Source organism: Saccopteryx leptura, chromosome 3 (assembly GCF_036850995.1).
Source record: "Saccopteryx leptura isolate mSacLep1 chromosome 3, mSacLep1_pri_phased_curated, whole genome shotgun sequence".
Lineage (NCBI taxonomy): Eukaryota > Metazoa > Chordata > Mammalia > Chiroptera > Emballonuridae > Saccopteryx > Saccopteryx leptura.
In genome coordinates this window covers 111,551,881-111,579,685 of record NC_089505.1, presented here as the reverse complement: position 1 = coordinate 111,579,685, position 27,805 = coordinate 111,551,881, and the positions used below count along the sequence as shown (strand labels likewise).

General features: G+C 50.5%; 1 long non-coding RNA gene across 1 annotated transcript in view; it reads right to left on the bottom strand.

Annotated features, from left to right (window-relative positions):
• Positions 1-10,817: 10,817 nt before the first annotated feature.
• LOC136397603 (uncharacterized) overlaps positions 10,818-27,805 on the bottom strand; it is a 32,327-nt gene continuing 15,339 nt past the window's right edge. The window contains exons 2-3 of the long non-coding RNA XR_010749885.1: positions 17,689-17,820; positions 10,818-12,433 (exon numbers count right to left, since the gene is read on the bottom strand). This is a non-coding gene — a long non-coding RNA (uncharacterized lncRNA). The remainder of the gene's footprint in view (positions 12,434-17,688; positions 17,821-27,805) is intronic.

Sequence of the window (27,805 nt, the reverse complement as noted above, 5' to 3'; positions counted from 1 at the left end):
TGACATACTCATCTCAGATTCAACCTATAACACGAAACACTCACACCAAACCATGTGTTGAATTACAATACTGCCCAAATCTCAAGAAACATCACTTAAATGCCAAACTGTTAGTAACCCTTTGGGCCCCTGGGTCCACGATTCTAAGGCTCCTGCATTTAACTTCCCTACTTTACTCAATTTATCAAGAGCAATTTTATAACAGATGGACTCAGGATGGTCTATAATTGGTGCCACTTTTACTCAAGGCTCCATATCTTCCTTGGACTTCTCCAAGGAAGACCTTGGAGAAGTGTGGACCTTGTCCACACGTCTCATAAGGAAATACTCATGAGGTATGCGTCTGTGTGTAATGACGCTACTACAAAACTTGCCACAGTTAAAATCACCATTGACACAATGGATTCCACAAGGTCAGAATGGCCCCAGGATAAACAGCATTGGGTATTCCAGGCAGTCTGTGTGCTTTGGCCACTGGGAACTGGGGCCAGTTTAAATTTTGCTAGCAGCATCTGCTCTATACAAAACCAAAGTGATCGTTTCAACAGTTAAATCAGATCATGCCTTTCCCTTACTCTAAACCCAATAACTTCCCATCCCACTTAGGCTGAAAGCCAAACCCGCCGGGACCTGCCTCGCCAGCTCTGTCCAGTCCTCTCCTGCAGTCCCCACCGCTTGCTCCGCTCCAGCCAGGCGGCTTGTCTCTGGGCTCACTCCTGCCCACTCCTGCCTCGGGCACTTTGACCAGCTGTTCTCTCTGCCTACGGCTGTTTTCCATAGTCTGCACCTGGCTTGGCTGGCATTCAATGTCATTCAATGTCACCTTCTAAGAGACACTTCTCTGAAAACCTACACTAATGTGGTCTCTTGGTCACTCCTTCACCATCCTGTTTGAATTCTTTCCATGGCCTTTGTCACTCTTTGAGGTTCTATTTGGTGCTGCCCTTACTAGACTCAAAGCTCCATGAGGGCAGGCATCCTGGGGAGCTTGTTCACTACTCTGCCCCAGCATCTGATACAGTGCCAGCAAATAGGGGGTGTCTCATAAATGTTTGATGGATGGGCGTATCGTCGAAAGAAAGCAAGAAGGCAAGAGAGAGGGAGGATGGGTGGTGCCCAGCTTCAGTACACTGCCCAGGGAGGGGGCGCAGCCTGTCGGGGGGAGGGGGGTGAGGAGCAGTGCCCCTCCTCCAAGTCCCTTTTTCCAGTCTAGCCAGGCTTACCGCCCCCATGCCCAGCCCTGCTCACCCATCTGGTTGCCCCCAAGGGCAGGCACATCCTGCCATTCACTTCACTCCCCCCACACCAGCTGGACACACCTCTTCTTAAAAAAGGCAGTGGAGCCGAGACTCAAGGAGCTAGTCAATTCATCACTCAGAGGGAAGAGCCACAAATTCTGAGGTCTCTGTCTGCACCTGTCATGCTCAAGGGCAACCTTGCCAGGGCCGTAGTGCAAAGCCACTCCTCCCTGCTGATAGCTGTGCTGGCTCAGGACTCACTCAGTGACAAATCTGTTGTCTGCTCAGCAGCATCCACTGACCGGGGCCAGGGCCAGGGCCAGGGCCAGGGGGCTGTGGAGTTGGGGAAATTTACAGCCAAGTTCTCCTTGGATAAAGTTTGCTGAGGACAAGACTGGAGAGTCCCATTCTGAATGCCAGCCAAGGGAAGGGGCTGCCCCAGAGGGTAGCGTGAACACCGCTTCCCAGGGATCCCACTTTATCTCCCAGATGGACAGGAGGCTTTCCTGGGCAGGGTCTGGATCGTGACCCTGGTCCCCTCCCCCTAACACAGTACACCTGGACCTTCTGGGCTCCTCATGCCATGCTGCCCTGTTGACTTGAATTAAGGGGCAAACCACTTCCATACATTTGACCTTGAGTGATTGTCAAGAGCATCCACTTTGGAGTGAGACAGACCTGCATGTGAATTCCTGTTCCTTTCTACCCTGAACAAGTTGCTCTTCCAACTCCTCGTTTGTGAAACGGGGTGATAGCTCAGTCTTTGTGAGGACTGCGTGACAGATATGCGGCGTGCTCACTGGTGCGTGTTGGAGAGTAAGCACTCAGAGATGGCGTTGTCAGCATCATTGTTGAGATGTTGCCGTCACCATCGTTGTTGGTGTCACAGCCTACCTGCTCAGCCCAAATTGATCTTGCCAGTGGGGACAAGGGGGCCCAGAGGCAGGACTCCTCCTCCCAGATCACAAGCTTCTGTAGCCAGAGAGAGTCCGGTCTGAAGGCAAGCAAAGCAGGAATGGCTGGGGTCCTTAGAGGACTCTCCAAAAGCCCCACAGAGCAGCCCCTTTGTAGCACCTGAAGTTCTCAGGAGCACACAGCCTTTCTCAAGGTGTGTGCGTGTGTCACTAAGAAACAGCAGGCCGAAGGCTGCCTTCCGGCCCATCCCTGCCTGCACTGCCCTCCTCCAGAGCCCTTCCCCCTGCCCTGGAGGTCCAGCAGTCTGCATTCTCCATCAGCCTCCCTGCTTGTCCCTCCCCACCTGGGTCACTCCATACACACACATTCTTGCGCACGCACACACACACCCTCCTACCCCAGCTGGGCCGTGGCTCTTGCTCAGACCAAGCCATCCTCTTTCATCTCCTCCCCTACCCATAAAACCTCACCCTTCTCATGTCCCAGCCCCTCCAAGCCCTGCCTCAGGTACCTTCTAAGTAGCAGCACTTAATTTACTCAAGCCACACCAAGTGATACCTGCCCTCCCCAGGTAACACACACACATTGTCACATGGCTCTTCCAGAGTCAAAGCCTTAATCAAAGGAGTGACCCTGAAGGTGGAATTCCAGGTTCATGGCATAGCAAGGGAGTGAGAAGTGGACGGGCAGGTCCCGGTGCCCCTGCAATCGCAGTTGGCAGGCTCCGCCTCCTTAAACCAAAATATATGGCCTTGAGCTTCCAGACCAGGGCTTTCTCTGCCTCCCTTCTCCCCTCAAGTGAGCACCTTAGATGAAAGTCAGAAAGCTCCGCCTCCCCTGCAGGAGCTGAGGTGAGGCCCAGGCTACTCCCTGGTCCAGCACAAGAGGCAATAGTCATTTCTTTCCTACTTCCTGCCACCAAAACGCCATGCCATGGTTCATCCACTCAGCCCTGCTTCCCGGTAGTTTCCTCTGAGGATCAGGTACAAGGTTGGGGGGGGGAGGGAGCTCTGCCTGGGCAGCTCCAGGCCTAGGGGAGCTCCAGCCCGGGTTCCTTTTTCATCAGCACTGTTCTATCCCCTTTGGAACTGGTGAACTGGCGTACTGGCCCCTGACACTTCACGGGCTACTGGTCACGGGCACATAGAGGCAAGGAAATGGCTCGCTTTTCATGTAACAGGCTCAATTAATATCTGCAGAGTGGACAGTTTCCACCCCTCTCAACCCCACATGCTGCCTTCCTTCTTACAGAGTGAGCCCCCAGTGCCCCCCCCACCCCGGGCCAGGCAATTTGTTGAGAATCTACTGCGTGTCCTGCCGCTGGGCATGACCCTTCCCTGGCAGCCAGACCTGGGTCTTCTCATTGGTACAGTAGAGGGATGTCACAGGGTGATCGCTGAGGTCCTTTACAGCCCTGACAGCCGTTCCACTCTCCCAGCTCAATCACGAACTTGTCTTACAAAACCCAGTTCCTTCAAACGCTCAGAGGAATCCCCTACCAACTCCCCACTGCCGCTCTAGTGTCTGGGGTGCAATGCTTGGGCTCCCGCTCCCTCTGTTAGGACTTTTTCTGACTTCTGCAGCTACTTACACCACTTATTAAAAGCTTTGGTTGAGATCACAAGCTTGGAGTGCACACCTAGTCGAATATCCAAAGTGAAAAAGAAGAAATCCCGGCGATCACCAAGTGCCGGAGAGCATGTGGAACCCCGGGCACTCTCCCGCCCTACCGGTGGAGATGCCAAGTGGTTTGGTCACTCTCGAAAGCAGTCTGGCAGTTTCTTACAAAGTTCATCCTATGACTCAGCAACCGTACTCTTAGGTATTTATTTACAGAGAAATAAAAACTGATGTTCGCACAAAAACCTGAGCACAGAGGTTTATAGCAGCATTACCCACGATGACCAAAAACTGGAAACAACCCAAACTTCCTTTACCAAGTGAATGGAGGAACCAAATGCAGTGCAGCTGTGCGATGGAATATTACTCGGCAATAAACAGGAACGAGCTTGTCATGTACACAATGACAGGATGAATCCCAAATGCATCACGTCACGCGGAAAAATAAAGCTAGCCTCAAAAGATTTCAGGCTGATGATTCTATTTGTAGAACATTCTAGTGGAAAGCAAAACTGTAGAGACAGAGAATAGTTTTGTCAAGGCCAAGAGGGACTGATTACCACAGGCTGGCATGCTGGAATTTTGGGGGGCACTGATCCTGTTTGTGGTGGTGTTTCCAAGACTCTCTACATGCATTGAAGTGCAAGAGAACTGAACAGAAAGTTAAAAAGTTAATTTTACTGTATATAAGCTACAAATTTTAAAATAATTGGGAAATTACCTTTAAAATAAAATCCATGCTATCATTCTTGGGAAGTGAACGGCCTGGGTTCAAGTATCAGGTCAGCTACATTAGTGGTCACCTGCTGGTTTGTGCCCACACAGCATCCACTCCCCCTCTGGTAACATGCTGTGACATTCTACTGGGGTGTCAACCCTCTACCACTCTCAGTCCATGGGAAGGACCAGCCATCTCTGTGCTGAAGGGGAGGACTGGCCATCTCTGGGCTCCACTGTGAGCATGTGACCAGGCCTAATCAGCATAACCCCGCCCCCAGCCACAGAGACTGGTCTAAGAGAAGGCCAAGAACCAGCGTCAGTCAATATTAGTTAAGCGGGGCTTTTTCAGACTGGGGTTTAGAGGAAGCACTGCATCCACTGGACTTTCTAAATGATTACAGTAGCACATATATGCTGCTTGTCAAGGCCTGTTCTCAGCATTTTACACTATGAACACCTCTAATCTTCACAATAGCCCTACAAACTAAGTACCACTCTTAGCCCCATTTTACAGATGGAAAACTGAGGCCAGAGAGACTAATTCGCCTGCCCAGGGCTACACAGCAAGGCTTGAATTTGACCCAGGTACTCTGACCTCAGGAATGGAGCCTTGAAACTCTACCGTTATTTTTCTTCTTGGAATGGGCATCCACACTGTCAGTAGCCCGTTGATGGAATCAGGGAAGAGAGGACTCCTGAACTCATCATTGGAGCTCTTGGGTGAAGATTTTGCTGGAACCAAATCTATCCCTTGGCACTGACTCTGAAGTGATTTCTCCATTCTTCCCGGGAAACGTTTCGTTTGTTCTCTGAGCTAAAATGAGAACAATACATCCTGTAAACTAAGGGGAAGGCAGCAGCATGTCCACCAAGAAGCATGGGCGTCAGTTTCTCCTCTGTTATTAATTTGCCGTGGGACCCAATGCAACTAAGCACCTCAGTTTCCTCTTCTATAAGATGGGGACCATAATAGAACCCACCTCATAAGGTTTGGGCGAGACTCAATGAGATAATACATGTGAAGCACTGAGCACAGTGTCTGGTACAGTAAACTCTCAAGAAACTGCATTACGACAAAACATAGGAGCTACACATGGATGTGCACATCCGTGCACACAAGTGCATGAGGTCCAGGCACCACATATATGGATCTGTCCCTCATGCGCCATGTATCTAACATATATAATTTCACGACTAATTGAAGAAACATTAGGCATGAATTTAAACCGTGCTCTACGTTGCTGATGTTTTATAACATGGGAATGGTTGATAAATTACTTTTTGGTCTACAGAACTACACAGCAGCAAACATTTTAAATGAACCTAAGTGCATGTTTTACATGTTTCCTCCACTAGCCCGAGAAGCAGTTTTTTCTGATGAATTTAGACCATTACGAGGTCAAGCCACAGGCCCGGGTCTTTGAACCTGCTTTAAACTCCCCACGCTGTAGGGTGTGCAACCAGTCTCAGAAGTGATGGAAAAGAGTGCTTGCGACGCAGCGGCAGGAGCTGTAATGGGTGAGATCGTGAGCTTTGCAGCCAGGGAGACCTGGCTCTCACTCCCTTGCTCTGCCACACCGAGCCACGCAGAGGTTACTGGCAATCGGCAAAATGTATAGCCAGTGTCTGGTTCCTGTTGAGTCCCCACCAATGGTAACAGTGTTAGTGTCACTGAGTTTGGGTCCCTTCACAGCGTCAGGAGCAAACCTTGGAAACATCACAAGGAAACAGCAGCCCCCTTTTCCTGCAGAGAGGCCCCTACCCTTCCAGATACAAGGACTAGAGTCTTGGTAGGGTGGTTGCCATAGGTGCCAATCAATGCATGTGAAGTTCCTAGAACTCTGCCTGGTCTTGAGATCACACTGACATCGGACCCCAGTCTTGGTCCAGTGATTGGTGACCAACAACTCCATGGGAGGCTCTCGGGAAGTATTTTGTCAATCTGAAGCGTTTGATCTGGTTGATCTTCTTTCTACCCTGGGCTCTCTCTCATAACACCGCATGGTGAATGGCCAATGAATGGCATCTATTACTTCCTTCCGGCTTTCTTTTTAACAATAAGAGCAAAGCACTTGTGTAGTGTGTATTTTGTGGTAGACACGGTTCTAAGAACTTTGCACTTATTTACTCAATTTTTATTATAACCCTTTTAAGAATCATTATGATTATCCCATTTTACAGATAAGAAAACTGAGGCATGCACAGCTAAGACACAGCAGAGCCAGAATTCCAACCCAGGCAGCCTGACCCCAGAGCCCGTGCACGTAACAGCTGCAGAGTATAGGCTGTTAAGCCAAGCAGGGGCACATGACAGGAACCGCCACACGCCCCTGTCAGTCTCAAATCCAGCATGACACTCTGGGCTGGACCCCCTGCGGCAATCCGTGCCCACTCGGGGACAGCACCCAAGACTGCTTCCTCTCTGCCTGCTCTAAGCAAGCAGGAGCCACTCCAGAACATGTGGGACCACCTTGCCTAGCTAGGCCAGGCCCTAAAACTGTGTCCCCAGGAATTACAGAAGGAGGAAGGAGAAAAGGAAGAGGACAATGAAGAGGAAAGGGAGAGGGAAGACAGTGATGTCAGAGTGGTCACAGACACCAAGGATGGACAAGCAAGTTTTGAAATAAAACCCCAGAGGATTTTACCTGCTGGCTCATGGTTGATTTGAGATTGTTAAGGAGAAACTGGGGTCCCTCTAACATTTATCCCAAACTCAGGGCGGAATTATTGGAGATTAAGAGGAACTAGAGAATGCAGGATTGGAAACAGAACCCCACCTTTGGAAGCAAATGTTTCATCACAATAGAAACCAAATACACAAAGGATGCCAGCACCTCCTATTCACTCACTCCCAGGCTCCCCACCACAGATACTGCCGTTCTGCCCCTGCTGGTGACCCCAGGTGAGGCAGGTGGTTGGGGCTGCTTCTGTCTGTGTGTCAGTGACAATTCCTCAACCCTGAAGACCCCTACCTTCCCTGGACTCCGATAAGCAGAGAGGACGCCTTAGACCCCAGTCACTTCCATTTCCACCCGGGGACTCTCAATTTCTTCTCTCTCTTCATTCACCCAAAATTTCAAGTCCCCCTTTTTTCTCTTAAAAAAAAAATCTTTATCATTTCAGCAGGCAGTGTGGGGGGATCTGCCAAATTGGTAGCAATTCTTGCTACAAATAAAGTGTCAATTAAGATTGATTGTGCTGCTCTGGGAGGTTGGTGGTTTATGCTAATATTTTAAAAGTCTATTTCATAGGTCTTTATGCTGAGACGTTTCATTGGGTTTATTAAGAGCCCAATTGATACATTTCTTGTTGATTCCAAATATTCCTGCAGTTATTAATTCTGAACAATGGGGTTAATTAGTCTGCAGACTTTAGAACGCTTCTTTAGGTGGGAGCTTAAGAAACCAGTTTCCAGGGAATGTAATCTCCAAAAGAATGACATTCCTTTCTTCTAAAGGGAAGGGGGCGGGAAGTCTCCCTGGGGAAGAAAGGATGCCTGTGATCTCAGGCAGAGTTAAATGAGTGTTAAACGCCAACGGGCCTCTGTGGTTTGGTTTGGCATTTTAATGCCCTGCCCCTTTATTTTCTAACTAGTAGGTAAATAGCTTGAATTTGGGAGGTGGGTGTATGGGAGATGGGCTGCATGTACGGACTCATAGGGAAACCAGTCTGCCCAACAGGAAACGGGGACCTCTTTCTTCCCCCTCACCCCATAAATGGAGGTGGGACCTCATGCCACCCCCAGCAGAGCCTTACCCTCTGGGGCATTCCTTCATCCATAAAATGGGAACAGTGACACCCACCCTCCCCCAACACCGCAAGCTCTGAGGGTGAGATGAGATCACACGTGTGAAAGCCCTTTGAGAATAAAACCCTTTTTCCCCCCTTTTTTTAACCTTTTGGAGAGGGTTAAAAAAAAAAAAGAGATCCATTTTAGAAGTGGGCTTTTTTAAACTCTTTTTTTATATTATTATTCCCTCATGAAAGGGTTTCTTCTTGTAGCTGGGATTTTTCATCTCGTGTTAAAGAGAGAGAGAGAGAGAGAGAAAGAGTGAGAGAGTTTTAAAAATAGCTATTTTAATGAAAAGAACAGCTCCCCTGAAGAACTGGGCAGCCCTTTCTGTGGGCTCTGCTGCCGAAACTCACGGTCCAAATTGATTTTTTTTCCCCCTCTTCTTTAAAGGTAAGTGATGAAATACGGTGGGTTTGAAAGGGCTGACATTTTGGGTAGCAATTAAACTCAGTCCCATCTAGCCGTGCGGCAGCGGGTGGCGGGCCGCTCGTTATGGCCGAGAGGCAGGCAGAGGAGTACAAGGTGGGCCTAGTGGTTCTCAGAAGAGCCCAGGCCGCTGTCTGCAGCCAGGTAATTAGATTTAACAAGCTGGCCTGTCACCCTCCTTCCCCCACCCACCTGGGGACCCGCCTCACACCCCCTCACCCATGAGCCGCAAGTCTCCGATCCTAATCACTGCGGTGATGGACGTGGGAGATATTAATGTTGAGATGCTAACGACCACACCAGAAGCAGCCATAGTTAGGAATTCACGGCAAATGGAGATGGCAGGGCCGCCGTGTCATTAGAACCAGCCCAAGGGCGAGGCGCTCCCAACAGGTCAATGGGATATGATTGGGAACATGCAGGCAGGGAGGGACCTGCTGGGCCACTTGACACGTGTTCCCCTCCCTGTCCCGGTCGTGTTCCCATGGAAATACAGCTATAACAAGCCATACTCCCAGCCTGTTCTTCTCCAGAAAACCCATCCCCAAAACTCCCCTCTGACCGGGACTTCATGATCTCTCCCATAGAACTTGAAGACCAGCTTGGCCATAAAGGAGTCACCTGTGGAGAGGGCTTCAGACAGCCTGAGGTGGGCCGTGGGCCGGGCACCTTTCTTTTGTTCTGCTCTCTAGGTGACTCGGCCATGCAGCCAGGGCCGGGAACTACCTATCTAGATGCAGGCCAATGGTTTGCCCAGCGTTGAGATGCAAAGTGGGCACCGGCCTGGCAGACCCTGGCATGCCTGCATCATTGACCGAAAGCTCCCAACGACATTCAAGTGGTAACAAGCCTCCAGGGAAAGACAACCCAACCAGTCTGCTATTGTCTCCCAGCCGCACTCAATAGGCACAGCAACTGCCTGGGCAGCAAGATCCATGCAGGTCTTGGACATTCAAGTCCTCTGGAATTAGAGGAACCTGGAACCTGAGCCCTGAACTGTCCTAATCCCCTTTGCAGCACCGGTGCCCCTGCTTCTCCAAGTCTCAGTTTACCCATCTGTAAAAAGGATGGATTGGCCGAGTTGAACTCTCCATCCTCCCCAACCTGAAATGCCAGTGACTGACTCTCCAAATCCATTTGTTCCTCGGACCTCTCCTGAGATAACCACATGGAACTCCTACCACTAGGTGGCGCACCCTCAACACGTCAAGCTCCACATGCGCCTTTGCCCTCACATGAAATGTCCTCCACACCACCCACACCTTTGCTGTTGAAGTACTGACCCTTCTCTGTGGCACAGCCAGTAGGTGATGTTTCTCACCAAAACCCTCCAGGACGTCCCCTGTCCTTGCCCTGGGCACCTGGTTCAGCTCTCTTCCAGGATGTGGGAGGTGAGAACCCATGCAAATTGCCAGTTGATGATGACAATGGCAATCACCGAGCACCAGGCTCTCCAGGGCTCCTGCTCAGCCCTGATCTCATAGGTTGCCCCCAGCAAGGAGACACATCCACTGTACAAGCGCTCAATGTACAGTGGGGACAATGAAGTCACAAGGTGAATTGACTTGCCCAAGGTCGTGCAGTTACTAATGGTCAGAGCCAACACTTGACTGGAAGACTAACTCTAAATCCAGAATCCCCCTCTCATTGCCCAGATGTTTCTAGATGTTACTGTCTGGTCAGTTTAAAAGCTTTAACAGATTGTGGCTTCCCTCCCCCAATATGTGTACACACATGCACAAACATATACATTCACTCAACAGGTACTGCTTGAGTCCTCCTTCCCAGGAGTTTATTAATGGCTGGCTTTCTCCCAAGTCTCAGGCCTGCATTCAACACTCCTTTCCCCGAGAGGCACCGGGGGGAAACGAGGTCTGAGTGACAAAGGAGGATGGTCACCAACTCCCACCAACAGTTACCCAGAAAATGAGTCATTGTAAATACACCCAGGTTCCAGCCAGCAGGAAGGGAGTGGGGATCATGTGGGGGCTCTGCAAGTATGAGGGAGGGAGCAGAAGCAAGGACAGGAAAGGGAGCCCAGGGAGGCAGGTGGCTCCCGCATGGACTCCGGCCACCCAGGTGCTGCATCCTTTACAGATATCCCTCCCCCCCCCCCATGCTCTGCACTGAGGGGAAGAGAAGATGGGGAGGAGGATCCCATTGGAGAGGATTCCAGGAGGCCAGGTGGAAGTAAGAGGGTGTAGCAGAGCGGAATGGCCTCTAACATAATTAGAGGGATTAAAGATGGCAGTTTCGATTCTCCCCAACCCAGCAGGATTTGTTCAATGAATTGAGTGCTCACCTCGTGCACTTTACAAGGAGGCTATTTCTCATTTTCTTATTTTCTCCTAAGATCTAGTCAGGGAGGTGGGAGTCTAATCACTGTTCTTCCCACTTCTCTATATCACCTGGGGGGAGGGGCCGGGGACATACTAATGCTTAGACATCGCTTACATTTTTACTTTTACTACCATGTCTTGCTCAATCATGAGGGGCCAAGAAGTGCGGCTCTACCGTGTGCTCAGAGGTGCCGAGGTAGAACTATAGCCCTATTGACTCTAGGGAATACTTCATCTGGTGGGAGATTGGGGAGAACTGCAGAACGTGGACCAACCCCTTGGGCTGCCTCTAGGGGAGAGACCTGCAGCTGTTCGGTTCTGTCCGTGCCTGGAGACGGGGATTGTATGGGGCCCCACTGTGGCCACACTTCCAAGTCTCATTCTCCATGACTCTATCAACCCAACTCCTGAGTTATCACTCAGTTGGTTCTGAACAAGCTTGAAGGACAGAGTATAATTATTGTCCCAAGCCCTAAACAAATAAAGAAAACTCATCCTCCTGTTTCCTCATCCACTCAAAATGAGATAAGAAACAAAACGTGAGGAAGCGTCCTGTACTGGTGACCATGGGACGGGGTAAATGGCAGAGGGTTTAGAGATAAGAAGGGTGAGATGGGAGAGGGTGTAAAGGTGCAGGGTGATATTAGGCTGGGCTGGTTTGGGGTGGTGTGGGACAGGATGGGGCAGAATGGGAAACCAAGGCCAGAGGCAAAGAGGCCCCTCTGTGCAGAGTGAGGCTCCCACCTCGGGATGCGCCCTTGCGCCCCGTATTCCTGGCCAACCTGAGTGCGACCAGGCAGCCCCTTCCCCAATTGCTCAGCAGTGCCAGAACCAGGAGAGGGAGCAGACGACTCTTCAGGAGGTTGGCACCAGTCCCAAGCAATCTGTTCCCAACTTCCTTCTGCGTGGGTGGTGGCGGCGCGTCCCCAGCCAGCCCCCGCGCCTCTCACCAGCCGTCAGCGCGCCCTCACTCTCTCCTTGTGTGTGTTGTCAAATCTTCCCAATATAGCAGCCCAGAGTCTGTCAACAGTTCTGTTCCATGCCTACTTCCCTTCCCCAAAGGATGCCAAGTCTGCTGTCCCCTGCCTCAATGGGCGCATCTCCTATCATGCCTCACCCGCAGCCCCGGCAAGCAAGGACACACCACCTCCCCAGAGGAAGTGCGCCGTTCCAGCTTCTGTGGGGTACCCGGCACAGGTCCCATCCTGTGCCAGGTTGCATTCGAGTGACATTAAGGAGAGGAATCCAGGGGACTTTGGAGATTGATTGAATGAGGTAAGAGGGAGAGTAGAGTTGAAGGTGATGCTCAGCTTTCTGGCTTGAAATGTTTAGAGGAAGATGATCCTAGTCACTGAGCTGCGAGGTCCCAGAGAAGGAGCAGCCTAGGGGTGGAGAAAGAGACAAGAGCTTGTGATCTAGGGCGTCCACGATGGCTGTGGGCTCCTCATGGGGATGCCTTGCTGAGAGTATGCAGACTAGAAGCTCAGGAGGCCTGGGCATGCAGAAAGTACCAGAAGGTGAAACGCAATTGTCCACAGGAAATTCAGTACACGTCCATTTGGTCCAACAGCATCAGGCACCTGGACGTTATCAGTACAGCAATCTCGATGACTTATTTTACAGAATTCCCCTATGCACCCTGCAGGGGCTGCAAGGCCTGGGCCGGGCCCGGGCTGCCATGTGGACAGGCCTCCATCCCTACATGTCGATGACTGTGTCGCATCAGCTGCCTCCTCGTCCCCTGTTCTGTCTCTGTACAACAGAGAGTGACGTGGTCTGAGCAACAGGAGACCTGGGTCCCAGCCCTAGTTCTGCCAACTGTCATCAGCAATCTGAACAAGTCACTCACCCTCGGCCTCAGTCTCCTCAACTGTAACGTAGGACCAAAGACTATTAGGGTCAAATAAGGCCGTGCCAGCAGATACTTTACATACATGAGAAATTGGGGTGGCAGTGCCCAAAGGTCTGGCCAGGTTCCCCACCACTACCCCGTCTGCCTGCCCTGACCCCACCACTGGACCCATGGCACTTCCTGCTCCAGGTGTGTGTAGCACTGTCCCCATCCTTTGTTACGGTCTCCAGGGAGGCTCCAGGACACTGCCTGGGCCTCCTAAAGCTTCCATGGACCCCACCCCTACCCTTCATGCTTCACCACATGACCTCACAGGTCAGAAGACACCACTAACAATGCTCAGGTGGGGACATTTATCGCGGCCCGAGGCAGCCCCTGCTTAGCTTCCAGGGTTAGCAGGCAATGACAGGCAGAGTAAATCACTCTTTACAGTGCATCTCGGGCAGGAAACCTGTAAGGATCCTATTTGCTGATCTCAACTGAGACCTTGCTGTGGGGGTCAGATCACCCCCCCCCCCACTTCCTCCCAGCTCAAACACTATCTCCTGATGGCCTCTTCGTCGCGCCCACTTGAGAGTCACCAAGAGGCCAGGGCAAGGTGAATTTAAGGCAGAGAACCAAGCTCCGGTCCTCCTGGGACGCTGTCTCTTCCTTTCAGGAAAGGGAGTGAGGGGTGGGAGTTGCTAACCTGAACCTCAAAGGTCAGCTCTTGAATCCAAGAAACAGATGGTTGCCTTTGTGCCAAAGGGAAAGTGTCACATCCACCGTAGGCTGTGGTAGGTGCGTATTGCTGTGTCCGCTCAGTTTATTCCTCCACAAGAGAAAGCCCTTCGTTGGAGAACGTTCCTTCCCCCTCACCAAAACTCAGTCCTGGCTGCCAACCAGAGGACCCTACCCCCTGGCCGCATGGGCAGGGTATGACCCAGTACAGGACAACAAAAAGTCTCCTCTGAGGCTTGTCCGGGCAGAACCAGAGGAAGACAGTGAATCAGGGAGCCTGGGGAGGCAGGAGCTGCTGGTGACCATAGTTCCAGTCCCTGAAGGAGCCAGTCTTCAGGAGAACAAAAAAAAATTAAAAAGGATAAAGGTGCCACAGAGAAGAAAGAGGACCCATAGAGCAGAGAAATGGTCCTATGGCTTTTGAGTTCCTGGTTGTAACTGTCCCTGAGAACCAGGTTCTGTGAGCCAATGAAGGCCACTTTTTGCCTAAAATGGCTCCACCGGAGTCTCTGTCCCATTGCACTTTTAGACATGCATTCTCTTCAGAGACTTTCTGGAAGCAATCCCCACATCTTTGCTGACCTAGAGCAGAGCAGACTCAGTCACCAGACCCTTCCACCCAGGGCCCCTCTCCCAACAGCTGCAGAAACACCTGCCCCTCCGCCAGCCCCTTCTAGTTCATACTCTGCTGCCCTCTGCTGCCCCCTGCTGGCCTACACTGTCGTGTGCTCAGCTCCACAGGCCAGGGATGGGTGGGGGGGGCTACACCACCAGGACAGGTATTAGGAAGCAGAAGACACAAGTCTGAACAGAGGCAGCTTTTCACAGCTCCGTCCTAATAAGAATCTTATCTCTGGAAATAAAAGCTTGGGAAAAAATCCCTACTGTTACATGCAGGCTAACATACTCCTGTCTTCCTGGGGAGAGAATAGCATAGCAACATAAATTGCAGACATCCCCTTCCAAGTGAGAACGTCTGAGCAGTTTTCCCAGGAGACTGTGATCATGGAGCAGGGGGTCTGAAGAGCTGGGGAGAGAAACTGAGTCAAGAAAACAATCAGAGCTAAAGGCAGAGTGAGGAAAAACTAGTGTTCTGGCTGAGAAAGGGGGGGGGGTGATCCCGGGTACCCAAGAGCACTCAAAGAAGCAGGGTAAGCCCCCAAAACAAAGCAGCCTCTCTGGACCCATATTGCCCACAAATACTGAAGGAGAAAAGGATAATTCATGTGTTTACAGTTTACAGACCACTTTAGCACATAATATTGTATTTGATTTCACACCACCTGATGAGATAACTGCTATTGTCTTAATGTTTTGGGTTTTTTTCTCACAAGGTAATAGAGATTCTGAGAGATTTAGTGACTTGACTGAGAAAATCTCTCTCAACAGCAGAGCTTAGACTCCAACTTACAGCCAACTCCAAGGCCCGGACTCTGAATGAGAGCGCCTCCACGTGGCTGGGGTTGCATCCATGTTAGTCTATCCATACAAAGTGGAAGCCCAGCCTTCTGTGGGAGTCAAGAATGGAACCCAGGGTCAAATGCTGACCCTGCTGCTGACACACTGTGTGCCTTTGGACAAGTTACGTCACTACTCTGAGTGATCTCCCACGTAGGTATATCTCATGGAATTATTTAAAACATCATAATGTCTGTGAATAAGCCAAAGCAGGCTTGACACGTAGTAGATACAATTACAAGGGTCACAAAACAGCACATGCATATATGTATATTTCCAAATGTAATTCTCCAGTGATGTTTAGTCTGGTTTTGTGTTTTCCAGGTGAAGTCAAGTCCAAGTGGTCTACCCCATAGCCCCACCTCCTCATTTTAACCACAGCAGAGAAGACCCTGGGATGCCTCGTCTCCAAAGCAAGAGGGTGGCTTTCATCTTTATTCCACAAATGAGAAGCTGAGGTTCAGAGAAGTTCAGTCATTTCTTCAAGGTCACACAGATAAAACTTGGCAGAACCAGGATATAAACCCATATCTGTCTGAGGGCAAAGCCCTCACTCTTTCAGTAATACTCACAGGCTCTGTCAGTGGCGATGGGAAAGGGGTAGGGGACGAGCCAGGAACCAGACGCACCAGTTCGGGGCTGTTGCAATGGTCCAGGTGAGGGATGATGGCGGGGTGATAGCGGAGGAGATGGCCAGATGCGGCAGATTTAGGTTATATTTCGGAATAGAGCAATATAGGGGCTTACCGACAGAATGACTTGCAGATGGTTTTCAGCTGGAGTAACTAAGCAAGTCATGGTGCCATTTTGAAATGGGAAGACTAGAAAAGAAACTCATTTGGGGGTGGACAGGATCTAGGCTCCGATCTAGGCTCCTGCTTTGGCAGAATTAGGTATGGAGGCCTGTTACATATAAAGGGAGGACTTCTGGGTAAATGCACGTGGAACTCAGTGATGAGGGTAGAATGGGAGATATCAGCAGAGAGACAATACATAAAGCCAGTGCATTAGATGAGATCTCCCAGGGAGAATAAATGTAGAGATTGAGGGTCCGGATCCTCCAATATTTGAGGATCCAACTAGGGAAGGGAAGGACCAGTGAGCCAGAATGCGGTGTCCTGGAAGCCAAGAGGAGACGGTGTTTGGAGAAGGAGAAAGTGCATAATTCTGCTCAATACCCGTGAGAGGCCAAGTGAGATAATGACCAAAAAAATGAATAGTGGATTCTGGCCCATGAGCTTGATTAGAGCAAATAACAAGTGCAGCGCCCACCCCGAGCTCACCTCTTCCCCATTTTCACCCCATCCCTCATCCTCTCATGCACTCTTTACTAGTAAGATAAGGAAAGCCAGAGATGTATTGGACTTGGAATTTAAAACCCACCAGAATGTCATATACCACTCCCACCACTCAGGAAGGGGCCAAGCACAGAGGCCCACAATGAGGATAAAGGAATGGAGAGATTTCACTGCAGATCGTGGCAAGGGAGACTGGGCCATCCCTCTCCACCATTTTTAAGACTGAAAAGATTTCCATTTCAACCCTCATTTATGCCATTATTCAGCAAATAAATATTTATGCTCCCCCACTCTGTGAAATGTTCTGTTGGTCACGGGGGACATGGCCATGAATACGAAATCACTTTGACCTTGACCCTGAGGAGCTTAACAGGAGGACAGACACATGAACAGCTCCTTACTAGAGATTATAGTCACGTTCTAGGACAAGGGTCGGGAACCTATGGCTCGCGAGCCAGATGGGGCTCTTTTGATGGCTGCATCTGGCTTGCAGACAAATCTTTAATAAAAAAATTGATAATGTTAAAAATATAAAACATTCTCATGTATTACAATCCATTCATTTCCTACCGCTCATGTTCATGGTTGCGGGTGGCTGGAGCCAATCACAGCTGTCCTCCGGGACAACACCAAATTTTTATTGGATAATGCTTAACGTGCACGGGTCGTTGTATGGCTCTCATGGACTTACATTTTTAAAAATGTGGTGTTTATGGCTCTCTCAGCCAAAAAGGTTCCCGACCCCTGTTCTAGTAGAAGGATATATCAGGGACTCTGGGAACACAATCAAGGAGGGCTTCATGGAGAAGATGATACTTGATCTTGGTCTTGATCTTGAAGGATAAACAAGAGTTCAGCCAGCAGACAGTAGGGCTACCTACATCCTGACAGAGAGAAAGGAGGCAGTGAAGAGCGTGTGATGGTTGGAAGGCTTCACCTCATTGAGTGGGCTGGAGCCAAGAGTAAATGGAGGAACAGGGGGACCTAAGAGGTGCAGGACCCAGGTCTTTAGGGATTTTAAACATAAAGCTCAAAAACATGGACTTGACTCTGTAGGTCAGCATTTCCCCAAGAATTTCCTGAGAAACATGAATCCCAAATTTGCTCTGCAAAATCAATGAATCAATAAATTCTGGGATCAAATACATTTGGAACCTGCTGCAGAGTAAACCCTTCCTCTTGGAGATTTGCCTCATTCATTAGCATATAAAAGCTCAGAAAAAGCCTACAATGAAAAGAAAAAGAAAAGAGAGGTGGAGGGAAGGAGGGAAGGAGGCAGGGAGGGAGGGAGGAAGTGAAGAAAACTTACCTTTTAGTTTTCTAAATGTCTGTCCCACGCTACCCTTTGTTCATGTCACACACACTGGCTTCCCCACACAATTAATGCTTCTCAGTCCCGCAGTGGGAAGAGCTTGGCATTTTAAGCAGGTAAGTAATTCACCTGGAGGCAGGAGGATGGAACAAAGACTGTTAAGGGGCCCCGTTAGCTCTGGAAGCCATAGATGGGGTCCAAGTTGACACCTTTACCCTGGGACTAAAAGTGTCTTACCTTATTTCTTTAACAAGTACATAGTGAGCACCTTCTCTAGTCATGCTGTGCTGGTATTGACAATACAATGGGGGGCACGGGGGGGGGGTGAATTAGATTCCTGCCACATGGTGCTTGCTGGCTTGCAGACATTATTCACATAATCACATGTGTTGAGATTCAAAGGAAAAGAACACAGTCTGCAAGAAGCAAACCTAAAATCAAGGAGGATTTCCTTTAGGAAACCATACCTGGTCTGAGATTCAAAGGGTAGATAGGAATTAACTAAGCTAGGAGGGGCAGTGTTGAGAAAATGGCATTCTGAATAGAGGAAACAGTATGTGCAAAGGCCCTGTGACCAGAAGGTAAATACTGCAGCTACAAGACAAAAGGAAGAACAAAAACCGGTTGCATCCTGAGCATTTAGTAACTTTATTTGCAGTCCTGTTTATGGCTATCTATGTCTGGTCACAGATTAGAAATAAAATGTCTTCTGAGTCTGTATTTAGACACTATGAAAAAAAGAAAAAGAAAAAGAAGATGTCCAGAAAATGGACCAGAGGTACAAACAGGCTGCACTGGAGTTTCCTTAACAAAGGAGAAAGTGAAGAGTGAGGAGGAGAGAGGGTTCCCTGGGGCCTGGTGAAGATGAGATCACAGGGTGCGTTCCAGCCGCTCTTGTTAACCCAACTGCTTCAAATCCAGCTCTGCTAGGCCACGCCTCCATGCCCCTGTGAGTGTCTTAGTGCAGAAAACCTCCTTCCTTGGAAGGGACGCTCTTATCATCCCCTGAGCAATGAGTGTGAGTCAAGCACCATGCTGGGTGCTTTGCATATATCACCTCACCTCACCAAGCACCTGGACGACCCCACAGTGTTCAATCTTGTGGGTTCACCCTTATTTTAACATATGAGTAAAATATTCCCAGTATCCCATCCTAAATATGTTAGGAAAATTGCAAGTCCAACAATACCTGCAGGACCTCATTTCTCCCAGATATCACTCAGCTAAATTCTCATCTCATACAGGTCTTGCTTTCTGTTCCTGGAGACTTCTCTCTGCCCTGAACTAACCCTGAGAACTTGGCAGCCTTTCCTTCCTTCGACTCCCCAGAGCAAACACGGACATAATGCTGTTCCACATGACTGAGTTTTGCTGAAAGTTTGAAGGTAACGGCAGTGGTTACACAGCACAGTACATGACTAACAATTGACCTAATGCTCTTGAACCTCAGCCGCTCCTGGTAATATTTCACTGCCACCTCTTAGCGTCAGGCCCATGGGTTCTTGTCATGTTGCTCAGGCTCCCTGTTTTTCAAAACCCTCCTTTCCTCCTCTCTTCCCTTACACCCTAGAGAAGCACCCGTCATCTGGGTTCACCAAGACGCAGAGTTGAGATGAGGATTTGGGTGCAAGGGGTTCCTTTGGGATGCGCTCCCTGGAAGCAGAGGTCAGAGAGTGGGGAGACAGGGAGGGAAAGAAGCCAATATGGGCATGCTAATGAGTAGGTCACCATGGTGGGCACCTGAAACTCAAGCCAGCTGGGAACCTCTGGGGGGTGGTGTGGAACACACTGCACAGGTGGCCCACCTGAGGGTCAAAGCAACCATGTTTATACTCCATTTTCACCCATGACTGGCTGAGGGCTGCTCCCAGTGGCATTCACTCCAGCCTGCTCCTGGCGCAAGGCAAGAGAAAGCCCTCGTTCCATCGGAGGGTTGCAGGAACTTGCGGGAGCTGCTGGGGCACACGGGCAGGGCGCCACCGCATCATCTGCTACAGTGGGACAGGCAAGTTCAAGCACAGTCCCCGCCCTTGGAGGGCGGGGGTGGGAAGGCAATTTTCACTCCAAAAACAGCTAAACATCAAGCTCTGTTCTCTCCCTCTAGCTACCCTGGAGAGTAATGATGCCTCTTTCCCAGTGATGGGAGGCTATATAAAATATATACTGCTTAGAAGAGCAGTTGCTTCTATACACCACAAGGTAGGTACTACCATGACCCCATTTTATAAATCAGGTAACTGTGGCCAAGAGAGGCAGCGAGGTAGTAACAAAGCCAAGATTCGCACTCCTGCTACCGTGACCACACACGTTCTCCTCTGCTATGATGTCTGGTCTTCGAGATCCTGTATAGCGCTTGGGTTCACAACCTTGAATAACAACAACAGGTCAACAAAACTACAGGTTTACAGTTCCATCCTCTGCACTAGCCAGATGAGGGTGGGAGACGTTCTCTCATTGCGCCCATTTCACCGACCAGGAACCAGAGGCGCAGGCGGATCTAAGTCATGTGCCCAAGTTCTTAGACTTGAACTGCAGCTGCCTGACAACAAATTCCAGGCCCCACAACTGCCCCCTGGACTCCCTTAAAACACCAAGTACTAATGGCTCCAAGGCAACTCCATCCCATCAGCCATCAAAGAATGTACTTGGCACCAGAAGGGGGATCAGAGGCGTGCCTTACAGCGGCCAAAGGCAGCGTGCCATCCTACCTGTCCCTTCACCATGGCAGCACAAGTCTTAGTTAGGTGCAGCCCCGCTCCCACCGGCATCTGTCCTCCAACCTGCAGCTGGAGTGATCTTCCTAAGAACAAGTATGACCAACATCTCCCTGTTTAAATCTTCAGTGACCCACCATTTGCCTCAGGACCAAGGACAAACTAGTGAGTATGGAGGGTGTGGCTTCTCATCGCCTCTGCCCCCTGCCGGCTCCTGCAGATTCACCCTGGAGCCGGGACTTCAGGTAGCATCCACCCTCCTAGGTGCCCTGCAGGTAGGGCTGGGATCCGAGTTATCTCTGGGTCTTGGAGAGCCCAGAGAGAATAAGGGAACAGACATGGCCAGCGGTGCTGTGTCTTTCTAGATGAGAAGGTTTCCACAGCCTGAAAGGCACCTGGTGGGGGAGGAGCAGCTAGCACCTCATCTTGAAGGAGAGCCAGCTGGTGCGGGAAGGACAGGTACTGCCAGCCAGAAAGCCACCTTCCTTCTGTGACCTTTTACCAAAGACATTTTCTCTGAATGTCACGTTCATTAGACACAGGATTGAGGGTGGAGGAATTGCTTTAAAATGGAACTAAAGACAGGACAGACAGATCATTCATGCTGGTGGTGACAAGCCAGCCTGGAGAGACACAGCCCCTCTGTGGGCCATGGTTATTCTCTCAGACGGGGTCCCCGTCTCTCAGAGCCGAGGCCATGTCTCTCCTTCAGAGCAGGGTTCCTAGTACCTCCATATTGTTCTCCACCCCAGGGTCCCAGGGAAGACTGAACATAGAATGGACCCTCAGTCCATGGAGCTCACCAACTGACTGACTGACCAAGATCCAGTGCCCTGAGGACCCCCAGGTTTGGAGCATGTTGTCTGCCCAACCTCACCCCTTAGGCCCAGTCTGGGTCACCCAAGGATCTGTGTGACTCAGAACCCACTCTGGGTCTACCCCCTTCTTGGACTTGGGGCAGAGAGACAAATGAGACATTTGCCCTCTAGGAACTCCAAGTTCCATGAAAAAGACATATAAGTGCATAAATATCATCAAATGGTGGTCTCAGTGCCCTGACAGGTTCAAGGTAGAGGTGTAACCAGAGGAGAGTGTCTCTATATAGAGATTCATGAAGGGCCTCCCATGAGAAGGTAACATCTGAGCTGGGCTTTGAGGGATGAATAGGAGTTTGTGACCTTGTTTGTTCTTTCTAGAAGACAGTGGTTTCCAAAAACAGAATGGGCTGCTTGTATGAGCTATGAACTCCTTAACACTAAAGAGTACAAGGTGACTGAGTCCTTGGCCCTCAGGTCCCCCTCAGCACTGTGTGTAATGCGGTCAGGGCACTGGAGAGCAAGGGGTGAGCATGGATCTCACGCCTGCTTACTGCCTCCTGGCTTTCCGCTGTAGCTCCCTGGCGTCACTGATGGTGCAGTAATGCGTGCTAGGCACCCGCTGCTCCCCGCCTGGCAGGCCTTTCCCGGTCTGCTGCTGCCACACTCACAGGAATTGGGCTCCTGTACCATCTGCTATGGCTCCCTGTGTCAGTGCCCAGGCCCACGGTTGGCTAGAGTGGACAGAGACAAGATGCTGAAAAGCAGGCTTCTCCTTTCTGAGAGCTGCCAGGCTTCACTCGTCCCCACGCCCCTCACACACATGCGCACATGCACGTACACACCTACCAGACTCAAACCTCATCCCCCATCCACCCATCTCCAACTCCCCGCAGACCTCAGGCTTCTCCCAGGGCTCAGCTGCCTCGACCCCATGAACACTACCTCTCGGCACTCCCCTGGCTCCTCTCCTCCCACGAACACTACCATTCACACACACACCCCGAACGCAGAACAGCCCCCCTCCTGGCTCTGCGCCTGCCACAGAGCCTCAACTGCCAACTCCGCCTTCACGCCTCCCAGAGGAGCAGCTGTTAGCAAGTTCTGGTGGCTGAGACGGGAGGGACAGAGACAGAGAGACACGGTGCAAGGCAGGGAGAGACAGCAGGGGAGATGGAGGGGAAGCAGAGACAGAGACTGGAAAGGAAGGCGAGGGAGGGAGTCAGAGGCAGCCATGAAGGGAGAGTAGGAGAGGAAAAGGCAGCAGAGGGAAGACAGAGAAGGGGAAAGGCTGGAGCAAGAGGCAGAAGGCAAACCCGAGAGAGAAGAGGAAGCTCCGACTCACCTGCTAGAGGACATTCGTGCCACCTGGAGAACTGACTGAGAAATAAAGAAACAGAAATACCACTTTCCACTCTCTGTGAGGAGTCAAGGACAGATGGCCCGAGGAGGAGCTGGGCTTACATGGGGTTTCCAATGTCCTGGGACCAGGGAGGTGGGGGACATGAGGAGAAGCATTTAGCTTAGCACACAAGCAGCCCAAATACACACCTGCACACACACATATACACACAGAATGACATGCACATACACAGAGACACACATATACACAGAAAGACATGCACACACAGACGTGCACATGTGTGTGCAAACAGACACACAAACACAGAGACACAAATGCACACACATACCCTTCAGGGGCTGAGTGGGCCGGTGGGCCGTGCTGTGTGTGTCAAGGGACAGAGAGTTCTTCTTCACCACAGAGATCACAGATGCCAGGTCGACCCTGCTTCCCCACTCCTTGGGGGGGGGGAGGTGTCTACACAGGGCACAGGGGTTGCCCAACTGTTTCACATCAATCAGAGTCCTGGTGAAGCTGCCCCTCAGCCCTCATGGCAGAGGATATGGAGGCTCCAACAGGGTTCCTCACCCAAGCTGCAAGAAGCAGAGACTGGAACCCAGGTCCCCTAGCCCTGGTTTCCATCTGACTGCAGCCCCACTGCAGGAGCCGCCTTGGGGATGAGAGTAGGGACTAGGCAAACTGTAGGCACAGAACCTTTTCTCGCCTCTCACACTACCCGTAGAGGTGGCGTGAGAGGCAAGCTCTCTGTCACGGCCCAACCCAGCACAGCTTCTCAAGATGGAGCCAGAGATGGAACCTCATCTGCTGCATCCTTCGAAGAGTGCTGCCTGCCCCTCTCCTCTCTGCCCATGGCAGGCTGGGCCAGCACTGTCCGGGCTGGATGAGGCCACTCGGGCTGGACGAGGCCACTGCCAGTGACGGGTGGGGCAGCGGGAAGCACACTCATCGGCTCAGAGACTGTCTGTCTCCCACAGGCCTGGATTAGTTTCCTCCTAGAGCTGTGTTGTGGGGGTCAGGAAGCAATGGAAAGAGTGGCCTCTCTGCTCCTGCAGACCTAAAGACAGGAAGAGGGGGCCTCAAGGCGGGAGAGGCCCCAGCAGGAGGCACAGACGTGAAGGGGATGGAATGAAGAAAGACCGCACTCAAGGCCAGCTATGGACAGAGGTCCCCCCTGAGCACACAGGAATGCTGCCCAATGAGCCCTTTCTGGTGTCGCCCATGCTGACACCATGCTGGGAGCTGGAGACAGAGACGCTGAGGATCACGGCCACCATTGTGTATGTTACTAAGCCATTTCACAGGACAAGAGACTGAGCATCAGGGAGGCAGAGTGACTGGCCCAAGAGCCAGGCCTGGAGTTCCAGTCTGAGCAGCATGAAAGCCGCCCCGGCCTTCTGCGCCTTCCGGCCGCCCTGTGTGCGGCGACACAGAAGGAGGGCACGGTTAGAGCCAGGGTTTCTTGTAAGGAGAGATTGTTTGTTGGGGAAATTTTTTTTTTTTTTTTACTCTTTTATTGATTGACTGATTGATTTGAGAGACAGAGAGAGAAACATCGATTTGTTGTTCTGCTTATTTATGCATTTATTGGTTGATTCTTGTATGGATCCCGACCAGGGATCAAACCCACAACCTTGGCGTATTGGGATGATGCTTTAACCAACTGAGCTACCCGGCCAAGGCGGAGATTTTTTTAATATATATATAAACTTACAGAATTATCAGTTTAGCCCCAGAGTCTAGAGCTAAGGTTTCAGAAAGGCCAAGCAGGGCAGCGGATAGTGGATCCCTGGGTTCAGGGCCATACTAACTGTCTGTATAAAGTGTGTCACCTATTTTTGTCCCCAAAGTGGGGATAGTAAAAGCAAATACTCACCAATGTCTCATGAGTTTTAAATGAGGAGACTCTGCAAAGTGCTCAGAATGGCTCCTGGCCCTTGACAAGTGCTCGGCAAATGGTGGCTCCTAGTGTGACCCACGGAGAAGCCTCTCTGCTTAACAGGGGGAGCAACAGAATTAGACGGGGGGCAGGGGGAGGGGGAGTGGCAGGGAAAGGAGCTGCCAGACAGCACCACGGGGTGAGCTGTGCCTCGTGACATCCCTACCACCCTGTCGCCATCACTCCTGAAATGCTTAAGGAAACCAATTTGCTGGGAAAACCAGCCAAGTAACATCTGAATTCTTCAGCCAAGTGGCCTCAAGGTGAATTGGTAGGAACCAGAGACCTATAAGATATTGTAGCAATCCTGACACAGACACTGGACTTCCCCAAGTTGTAGGCATTGGGAAGTTTCCCCCCAATTTTAACTCACTTGCAAGAACAGGAGGCTTCCAGCTGACATCTGGGTTGAACTAGCCAGTGAGGTTTGTACAGTGCCAAGGCATGAGTGGTGATAGTCATGCCAGCTGACCCATTCAGCACTCACCAGGTGCCAGGCGCTGGGCACAGCATTTAGACACATTAGTTTATTTAATCCTCAAAACAATCATATGCCTTGGCACCATTATTAGTCCCATTTTACAGATGAGAAAACTTGGGAACAGAGAGCTTAAATGACTTACCTAAAGTTGCACAGCTAATCAGTGATGAGGCCAAGAGGTACACCCAGAAAGTCAGGATCCAGAGTCCACCTTTTCAAACCACTACTCTTACACGCAGGGTGGGTGATGAGGGGTGCGAGTGAGAGAGACACACGCGGGGCTCTCAGGAGTAGAGTGGCCCCTGAGCCTGCCCTCAGATCTACAGATATGGTCACAGCTTAAAGGTGACGACCTGGCCCAAGAGCCCTCATATCCCTGCCTCCAGGTTTAGCATCTCTCAGAAGCTCCAGTGAGCTTGGCGTGTGTACCACTCCCTGCCAGGCACTGATCTCTGATTCCTATAAAACGTCAAATGCCAGGGTCAGGGCAACAGTGCCAACCGTGGCCAAGCCTGTCACAGGCCACACTTCTAATCTACATGGCACTCTCCTTGCAGCCTGGCCATGCTCTCCACCGAGCACTGGTCTGACCAGCTCTGGCCCCACCCTCTCCTGGCACCTCTCCCCTGCTCCATCCCACTGCTCAGGTAATGCCACCATCTGGGACCCACCTGCAGGGAGCCTGCCCCTTGTTGAGGAGGGGGCATCTTCCACCTGCATCCCGCAGGAGTGTCCTGGAACTCCATTAATCTCAGGATGGGCAGGCAGCCCCTGCCACCAAGAGACTGGGACATAAAATACAGCCCTGTGAGCATCCTGCCAGAAAAGATGCAGGCTATGCACTCAGTGTGAGGCAAATCCATGTGGTGGGAGGAGCATGGAATGATGTGAGATCAAATTCTGAACTTACCCTCATTAGATGGGGGCTTCAGACAAGCTAGTTCAGCTCTCTGAGCCAAGTTTTTAATCCATAAAACTGAGATAATATAGGACGGTTACCAGAACTCCATCTTAAGCATTTGCCTAACCCTTGCACTTAGAAGAAGGCACAGGAGAGATGTTTGTGTAATGAATGGAAACAGCCGCTCTGCCTTCTTCCTTGCTGACAGAGTCCCAGTTCAGATGCCAACTGTGCCTGATCTTTCTAAGCAAGTCATGGCCTCCTTTTTCCCCTTTATGCTGATTGGTTAAGGGGTGGGCAGGGGACCCATTTCTAGCCAATGAGATATAAGAGGGGGAAATCTACTGAGGGTCTGGGAAAGGCTTCCATCCCTGATAAGAGGAGAAGAGTGCCCTGCTCTGGTACCTTTCTTTCTCCTCCTGCTTTCCAGGGTACTTGGGAGGAATGAGGTGTTTGGAGATGAAAACCGGCAACCACAAGTGGCAATGTCACCATAATTTGAGGATAGCAGAAGAAAAAGAGAAGAGCATGGATCCTCAGTGACACCACTGAACTGTCAAATCAACCTTGTGACCTCCTACCATGAAATTCCCTGTTAATTAACAGCAAACGTCCGCTAGTTGGCTATGCAGACGCTTGCAGCTGCAAACGTTCCTCTGATACAGTGACCAGGGAGTGAGTGAACGAATGAATGAATGAGCGTCTTGTGGCCTGAAAATAATTGCACAAATGTTTGTCATTATCAACAATGTTAATACGGTAACACCTCATTTATTCAACATTATCAGCAACAGGCTTTGCTCAGAAGGACATTTTCAAGATAATTGAAGTTTACCCCCTTTAGGCACCAAATATTGTGTTAACTGTTGTTGTTTTTTCTTTCCATTGATTTGAGGAGGGGGGGAGAGAGCAAGAGAGAAGCATCAACTTATTGTTCCACTTACTTGTTCCATTTAGTTGTACACTCATTGATTGCTCCTCCTACGTGCCCTGACTGGGGATAGAACCCACAACCTCGGTGCACTGGGACGAAGCTTTATCCTCTGAACCACCCAGCCAGGAAACCGGTTGTTGTTTTTTTTAATCATCTAAAATGTATCACATTCCCATATATTTATCTCCTCTCACTACACTCCCTTAATACACACACACTCACAATACTCATATGCACACACTCAGAGGACACCGAGAATTAATTAAGCTTGGCTTGGACACTGTGCTCACCAATGAGACAAACTGCTAAAGTGAGGTGCCAGCCAGCACTGCCCTGGGGCTGGCAGAGGTGAGGGGCTGCAAGGTTTTGCTCTGATTTCCAGAGTCATTACCCCTCCCTGCCACGTCCCATCGGGTTGCCAGCTGTCACAGAGTGACTGCCTCTTACAGTCCCTCCCGCTAGACAGATAGACAGATTTCTCAGCCCTGAGTTGTGACACCAGACTGCCCACTTGCAGAATAACTTCTTTCAGCAAGCCCTGACTGAGGCGCTGCTGCAAGGGGGTTAGACCCCAGGGAAGGAAGGCCAGGCCCCCATCCAAAAGAAAGGATCATTCATTTTTTTTACAGATACTTATCAGGCACCTTCTAATCGCAGCAGTAGAAACTAAGAATGCAAGCCTTGGAGCCAAAGACCTGAGTTCAAGTCCTGACTCTATTTACTAGTGGTGCAACCCTGAGCAGTTTACTTCACCTCTCTGAGCCTCAATTACCCCATCTGTATAATGAAACTAATAACCATACCTTCCACATAAGAATGATGCAAGGAATGAGTAAGGTCTGTGTTTATGCTGCTAGAACAATGCTTTCCACTTTGTGAATTCTCAACAAATGTGTGCAATCATTGTCATTCTTGCCGTGTACTGGGATTTTTTTTTCTGGGCTCTAGAGAACAATGGTTAATAAGAATG